The sequence below is a fragment of the Tamandua tetradactyla genome, chromosome 3, assembly GCF_023851605.1.
Source record: "Tamandua tetradactyla isolate mTamTet1 chromosome 3, mTamTet1.pri, whole genome shotgun sequence".
NCBI lineage: Eukaryota > Metazoa > Chordata > Mammalia > Pilosa > Myrmecophagidae > Tamandua > Tamandua tetradactyla.
Window position 1 is genome coordinate 34581410 of NC_135329.1, and position 8807 is coordinate 34590216.

Here is an 8807-nt window from a genome sequence, read left to right on the forward strand (position 1 = left end):
AGGGAGATAAGAGGTGATTAAGCTAAATGAGACATTAGGTCCCTTCCAATCTTGAGATCCTTGAAGTTGCTCAGGCAGAGAATGGGAGGAAAATACAGTTGCTGTTACATGGAGACTGAAGTGAACAGAATGAGGTAAACATCTGAAAAAAAGTCTATTTTTCCTGCCAATCCTGTTCCTGGAGTTTTCAAATTGGGTATGCATTTAAAAACTAATCCAAAATATTGTAAAAACTAGGGATGTATCAAATATTCATAGATTCTGGCTCCAAGCACAGTAGGAAAACATAAAAAAATTCTTAGCACTTATTTTTTATCCAAGCCTATAAAAAAGACAGCCAATTGTTTTTATCTGAATTGTCTAATACTATTCTGAAACCCCCATAGAAAGTCTCAGGAGGCTTGTGAACTTACTAATTTTAAAGCGGTGTTTTATCAAAGCACAGTTTACTAACCAGAGGTTCAAGTTTAACTTTTCATCTGCTTTCATATTTCATTTGTTTCTCTTTTCAGGTTTGGAAGACATATGCCATATTTTTATTCTTTTAATGGTTATATTTGAAATTTTATCACACATATTTGAAAGAACAAAGTTAATGACTATTCTGATAAAGGAACAAAATGGCGGTATGAGGCATTCCAAGGTTTTGTCCTGCCACAGAAACTTTGAAAAATCAGTAAGGACTGGCAGAAATAACTTCCTTAAAGCTCTGGAAAATAATTAAGGGGTTGAGGTAATAGGGTAAATAACAAAACAGGAAAAAGGCAACTTAAAAATAGTAGGACAACCTCCTTGTTCTACCCTTGCTGGCCTTTCCCCGATCCCCATACTGGCTTGGCAAAGAGCTGGCCTGTACTCCCAAGGTGGGTTCCTGGTTACGGTTTTGGTAGAAGTTGAGTAACCTTGATGCACATACTGGGTGCATGCATGCCTGTGCTGACTGGTGGTGGTTTGAGGAACTGAACCAGGACCCTCATCAAGGACTCACCATCCCAGAACTTGCCCTGAAAGTAAAGGTGACTCACAGAGCTTTCTTATAGAATTCTATAGAGCAGTCAAATCACAGCTGCTTGGGGCAAAGGATTGCCAGCTATAGGACATACAGTGTGGCACCTGGGACCATGAGAAAGTAGTTTACAATGGAGAAAGTGACATGCGGATCCACAAAAACAGGGAAATTCCAAGGGCCACACCTGAATGCTCAGAACAAGATGTACGTGCAGAAAGGAGAGGGAGCCCCTATGCTTTTGCCTCAGTCAGTTCTCTTAACTCTTTGTATGGTAAGCTCTGAAAGAGACCACTGCATAGACCAAACTGCACAGACCAGGAAAGGTATTTTCTTTTTTCCCCCCTCTTTCTCTCTTCTTTTGTAAGTGCCTGGCATTCAAAGAAATCTCTGTCATAACAGTGGCTGGTTGTAAGCTTAAGGAGCACACATTTCAGTTTTTAAATTCCAGAGGTAACACATCAAAATGCGCAGGCTGCAACAAAAGATCACGAAACAGACAAAGAGACAGGAAGTAATGGCCCATGCAAAAGAATAAGATAAAAAATTAGAAATCATGTGAGAACCCCCCACCCAAGTGGGACATGACTCCCAGGGTGTAAATTTCCCTGGCAGCATGGGACATGATTCGCAGGTATGAGCAAGGACCCAGCATTATAGGATTGAGAAAGCCTTCCTGACCAAAAGGGAGAAGAGAGAAATGAGACAAAATAAAGACTCAGTGGCCAAGAGATTTCAAACATAGTTGAGAAGTTATCCTGGAGGTTATTCTTATGCATTGTATAGATATCACATTTTAGTTATGGTACATTGCAGTGGCTAGAGGAAAGTACCTGAAACTGTTGAATTGTATTCTAGTAGTCTTGATTCTATTTTTTTTATTAATTAAAAAAAATTAACTAACACAACATTTAGAAATCATTCCATTCTACATCTGCAATCAGTAATTCTTAATATCATCACATAGATGTATGATCATCATTTCTTAGTACATTTGCATCGATTTAGAAAAAGAAATAGCAAGACAACAGAAAAAGAAATAAAATGATAATATAGTGAAAAAATAAAAATAAAAAATATATATATAAAAAACAAACAAACAAAAAAAACTATAGCTCAGATGCAGCTTCATTCAGTGTTTTAACATAATTACATTACAATTAGGTAGTATTGTGCTGTCCATTTTTGAGTTTTTGTATCTAGTCCTGTTGCACAGTCTGTATCCCTTCAGCTCCAATTACCCATTATCTTACCCTGTTTCTAACTCCTAATGGTCTCTGTTACCAAAGACATATTTCAAGTTTATTCTCTAATGTCGGTTCACATCAGTGGGACCATATAGTATTCGTCCTTTAGTTTTTTGCTAGTCTCACTCAGCATAATGTTCTCTAGGTCCATCCATGTCATTACATGCTTCATAAGTTTATCCTGTCTTAAAGCTGCATAATATTCCATCGTATGTATATACCACAGTTTGTTTAGCCACTCGTCTGTTGATGGACATTTTGGCTGTTTCCATCTCCTTGCAATTGTAAATAATGCTGCTATAAACATTGGTGTGCAAATGTCCGTTTGTGTCTTTGCCCTTAAGTCCTTTGAGTAGATACCTAGCAATGGTATTGCCGGGTCGTATGGCAATTCTATTATCAGTTTTTGAGGAACTGCCAAACTGCCTTCCACAGTGGTTGCACCATTTGACATTCCCACCAACAGTGGATAAGTGTGCCTCTTTCTCCGCATCCTCTCCAGCACTTGTCATTTTTGTTTTGTTGATAATGGCCATTCTGGTGGGTGTGAGATGATATCTCATTGTGGTTTTGATTTGCATTTCTCTAGTGGCCAGGGACATTGAGCGTCTCTTCATGTGCCTTTTGGCCATTTGTATTTCCTCTTCTGAGAGGTGTCTATTCAAGTCTTTTTCCCATTTTGTAATTGGGTTGGCTGTCTTTTTGTTGTTGAGTTGAACAATCTCTTTATAAATTCTGGATACTAGACCTTTATCTGATATGTCGTTTCCAAATATTGTCTCCCATTGTGTAGGCTGTCTTTCTACTTTCTTGATGAAGTTCTTTGATGCACAAAAGTGTTTAATTTTTAGGAGCTCCCATTTATTTATTTCTTTCTTCAGTGCTCTTGCTTTAGGTTTAAGGTCCATAAAACCGCCTCCAATTGTAAGATTCATAAGATATCTCCCTACATTTTCCTCTAACTGTTCTATGGTCTTAGACCTAATGTTTAGATCTTTGATCCATTTTGAGTTAACTTTTGTATAGGGTGTGAGATACGGGTCCTCTTTCATTCTTTTGCATATGGATATCCAGTTCTCTAGGCACCATTTATTGAAGAGACTGTTCTGTCCCAGGTGAGTTGGCTTGACTGCCTTATCAAAGATCAAATGTCCATAGATGAGAGGGTCTATATCTGAGCACTCTATTCGATTCCATTGGTCGATATATCTATCTTTATGCCAATACCATGCTGTTTTGACCACTGTGGCTTCATAATATGCCTTAAAGTCAGGCAGCGCGAGACCTCCAGCTTCGGTTTTTTTTCCTCAAGATGTTTTTAGCAATTTGGGGCACCCTGCCCTTCCAGATAAATTTGCTTATTGGTTTTTCTATTTCTGAAAAATAATTTGTTGGGATTTTGATTGGTATTGCATTGAATCTGTAAATCAACTTAGGTAGGATTGACATCTTAACTATATTTAGTCTTCCAATCCATGAACACGGTATGCCCTTCCATCTATTTAGGTCTTCTGTTATTTCTTTTAACAGTTCCTTGTAGTTTTCTTTGTATAGGTCTTTTGTCTCTTTAGTTAAATTTATTCCTAAGTACTTTATTCTTTTAGTTGCAATTGTAAATGGAATTCGTTTCTTGATTTCCCCCTCAGCTTGTTCATTGCTAGTGTATAGAAATGCTACAGATTATTGAATGTTGATCTTGTAACCTGCTGCTTTGCAGGTTTGCTGTACACATTTATTAGCTCTAGTAGTTTTGTTGTGGATTTTTCTGGGTTTTCGACGTATAGTATCATATCGTCTGCAAACAGTGATAGTTTTACTTCTTCCTTTCCAATTTTGATGCCTTGTATTTCTTTTTCTTGTCTAATTGCTCTGGCTAGAACCTCCAACATGATGTTGAATAATAGTGGTGATAGTGGACATCCTTGTCTTGTTCCTGATCTTAGGGGGAAAGTTTTCAATTTTTCCCCATTGAGGATGATATTAGCTGTGGGTTTTTCATATAATCCCTCTATCATTTTAAGGAAGTTTCCTTGTATTCCTATTCTTTGAAGTGTTTTCAACAGGAAAGGATGTTGAATCTTGTCAAATGCCTTCTCTGCATCAATTGAGATGATCATGTGATTTTTCTGCTTTGATGGGTTGATATGGTGTATTACGTTAATTGATTTTCTTCTATCGAACCATCCTTGCATACCTGGGATGAATCCTACTTGGTCATGATGTATAATTCTTTTAATGTGTTGCTGGATTCGATTTGCTAGAATTTTGTTGAGGATTTTTGCATCTATATTCATTAGAGAGATTGGTCTGTAGTTTTCTTTTTTTGTAATATCTTTGCCTGGTTTTGGTATGAGGGTGATGTTGGCTTCATAGAATGAATTAGGTAGTTTTCCCTCCACTTCGATTATGTTGAAGAGTTTGAGGAGAGTAGGTACTAATTCTTTCTGGAATGTTTGATAGAATTCACATATGAAGCCGTCTGGTCCTGGACTTTTCCTTTTGGGAAGCTTTTGAATGACTGATTCAATTTCTTTACTTGTGATTGGTTTGTTGAGGTTGTCTATTTCTGCTTGAGTCAAAGTTGGTTGTTCATGCCTTTTTAGGAACTTGTCCGTTTCATCTATATTGTTGTATTTATTAGCGTAAAGTTGTTCATAGTATCCTGTTATTACCTTCTTTATTTCTGTGAGGTCAATGGTTATGTCTCCTCTTCCATTTCTGATCTTATTTATTTGTGTCCTCTCTCTTCTTCTTTTTGTCAACCTTGCTAAAGGCCCATCAATCTTGTTGATTTTCTCATAGAACCAACTTCTGGTCTTATTGATTTTCTCTGTTGTTTTCATGTTCTCAATTTCATTTATTTCTGCTCTAATCTTTGTTATTTCTTTCCTTTTTGCTTGCTTTGGGGTTAGTTTGCTGTTCTTTCTCCAGTTCTTCCAAGTGGACAGTTAATTCCTGAATTTTTGCCTTTTCTTCTTTTCTGATATAGGCATTTAGGGCAATATTTCCCTCTTAGCACTGCCTTTGCTGCATCCCATAGGTTTTGATATGTTGTGTTTTCCTTTTCATTCGCCTCGAGATATTTACTAATTTCTCTTGTAATTTCTTCCTTGACCCACTCGTTGTTTAAGAGTGTGTTGTTGAGCCTCCACATATTTGTGAATTTTCTGGCACTCTGCCTACTATTGATTTCCAACTTCATTCCTTTATGATCTGAGAAAGTGTTGTGTATGATTTCAATCTTTTTAAATTTGTTGAGACTTGCTTTGTGACCCAGCATATGGTCTATCTTTGAGAATGATCCATGAGCACTTGAGAAAAAAGTGTATCGTGCTGTTGTGGGGTGTAATGTCCTATAAATGTCTGTTAAGTCTAGCTCATTTATTGTAATATTCAAATTCTCTGTTTCTTTATTGATCCTCTGTCTAGATGTACTCTCCATTGATGAGAGTGGCGAATTGAAGTCTCCAACTATTATGGTAGATGTGTCTATTTCCCTTTTCAGCGATTGCAGTGTATTCCTCACATATTTTGGGGCATTTTGATTTGGTGCATAAATATTTATGATTATTATGTCTTCTTGTTTAATTGTTCCTTTTATTAGTAGATAGTATCCTTCTTTGTCTCTTTTAACTGTTTTATATTTGAAGTCTAATTTGTTGGATATTAGTATAGCTACTCCTGCTCTTTTCTGGTTGTTATTTGCATGAAATATCTTTTCCCAACCTTTCACTTTCAACCTATGTTTATCTTTGTGTCTAAGATGTGTTTCCTGTAGACAGCATATAGAAGGATCCTGTTTTTTAATCCATTCTGCCAGTCTATGTCTTTTGATTGGGGAATTCAGTCCATTAACATTTAGTGTTATTACTGTTTGGGTAATACTTTCCTCTACCATTTTGCCTTTTGTATTATATATATCATATCTGATTTTCCTTCTTTCTACACTCTTCTCCACACCTCTCTCTTCTGTGTTTTCGTATCTGACTCTAGTGCTCCCTTTAGTATTTCTTGCAGAGCTGGTCTCTTGGTCACAAATTCTCTCAGTGATTTTTTGTCTGAAAATGTTTTAATTTCTCCCTCATTTTGGAGGACAATTTTGCTGGATATAGAAGTCTTGTTTGGCAGTTTTTCTCTTTTAGTAATTTAAATATATCATCCCACTATCTTCTAGCTTCCATGGTTTCTGCTGAGAAATCTACACATAGTCTTATTGGATTTCCCTTGTATGTGATGGATTGTTTTTCTCTTGCTGCTTTCAAGATCCTCTCTTTCTCTTTGACCTCTGACATTCTAACTAGTAAGTGTCTTGAAGAATGCCTATTGGGTCTATTCTCTTTGGGGTGCACTGTACTTCTTGGATCTGTAATTTTAGGTCTTTCATAAGAGTTGGGAAATTCAGTGATAATTTCTTCCATTAGTTTTTCTCCTCCTTTTCCCTTTTCTTCTCCTTCTGGGACACCCACAACACGTATATTTGTGCGCTTCATATTATCATTCAATTCCCTGAGCCCCTGCTCAAATTTTTCCATTCTTTTCCCTATAGTTTCTGTTTCTTTTTGGATTTCAGATGTTCCATTCTCCAGTTCACTAATTCTATCCTCTGTCTCTTTAAATCTACCATTGTAGGTTTCCATTGTCTTTTTCATCTCTTCTACTGTGTCTTTCAATCCCATAAGTTCTGTGATTTGTTTTTTCAGACTTTCCATTTCTTCTTGTTGTTGATCCCATGCCTTCTTCATGTCCTCCCTCAATTCATTGATTTGGTTTTTGAAGAGGTTTTCCATTTCTGTTCGTATATTCAGAATTAGTTGTCTCAGCTACTGTATCTCATTTGAGCCATTGCTTTGTTCCTTTGACTGGGTCATATCTTCAATTTTCCTGGTGTGATTCATTATTTTTTGCTGGCGTCTGGGCATTTAATCAGGTTTCCCTGAGTGTGGGACCCAGCAAGTTGAAAGACTTTCCTGTGAAGTCTCCGGGTTCTGTTTTTCTTATCCTGCCCAGTATGTGGCACTTGTCTGTCTGCGGGTCCCACCAGCAAAAGATGTTGTCGCTCCTTTAAGTTTGGAAGATTCTCACTGCTGTGTGTGTGGCAGAGACATAGGAAAGGTTTTAGGTTGGTTTTAATGGCTTCAATTTGTGAAGTCCTGGGATCTGAGTTCCTTGAGAGAGGAATTCCACCTGAGTTGTGTTTCACCCCTCCTGTGGGGAAGATTCAGGTGGTAGAGAGCCCTGAAAGCAGCCTGTTTCTGCATTCAGGGCAGTTGTAACCTATGTAATCCCAGTGCTGAGCCCAGAGGCAACGAAGCCTCCGTAGAAACAGCCGCAGAAGGCTCTGTTTCACCCCCTTTCCTCTTTTCAGTTAGCCCAATTGGCGATTTCCACCTTGATCAGTTTTGCCTGAGCTGAGGGCCTAGTTTTAGTAGTCAGAAGTTGTTCATTAATGCCACTATTGGTGTTAGGTTGGGCTCAGTCTCTACTACTGTTGGAGACTCTTTCCTTTCCCTCCGGGAAGTCACCTGTGGGAGAGGGTCGCCAGCCGCCGTGGCTTGGGAACCGCTGTTCGGAGGCTCCCAGCCAGCCCGGGAAGCCACGCGTTGGGGAGGGGCGCTGGTCGCCGCCGCTTGGGGAACCGCCGATCCAAATCTCCCAGCTGGCCTGGGAAGCCACGTGTGGGAGGGCTGCCATGGCTTGGGATATCACCGATCCAAGGTTCCCAGCCGGCCCAGGAAGCCGCGTGTGTGGAAGGGGCTGCAGTCGCCGGTCGCTGCAGCTTGGGGAACCGCAGATCCAAATCTCCCAGCCGGCCCGGGAAGCCGTGTGTGGGAGGGCCATCGCGGCTTGGGGTACTGCCGATCCAAGGTTCCCAGCCGGTCCGGGAAGCCACATGTGTGGAAGGGGCTCTGGTTGCCAGCCACCGCGGGTTGGGGGACCGCCACTCCGAGGCTCCCAGCTGGCCTGGGAAGCCGCACGTGGGGAGGGGCTCCAGCCGCCGCGGCTTGGGGAACCTGATCCAAAGCTCCCAGCCCTTCCGGGAAGGAGGGAGGGAGATCCGGCCGACAGCCGCCGCAGCCCGGGGAAGTGTGTTCCTCTCGGGGACCTCACTGTAGCGGAGTCTCTTAGCCGGTCCAGCCCTTCCAGAATGGGGTACGCTGTGTTTCTGGTCTCTTTCATGGCTCCAGGAGCTGTTTTGTACTGTTTCTAGTTCTTTAGTCGTTGTTCTGGAGGAGGAACTAAGACCCGCGTGCCTTACTAAGCCGCCATCTTCTCCCTAGCCTTGATTCTTGAAGATGATTGTATAACTGTATAGCATTTACAATGTGACCATGTGATTGTGAAAACCTTGTGTCTGATGTTCCCTTTATGCAGGGTATGTACAGATGAGTAAGAAAATTAAGGACAAAAAATGAATAAAAAATAGAGAGGGATAAGAGGTTAAAAAAAAAAAGGCAGATTGGGTCAATGAGAGGGAGGGGTTAGGGGTAAGAGATGTATGGGTTTTTCTTTTTTCTTTTTCTGGAGTAATTCAAATGTTCTAAAAAATGATCATG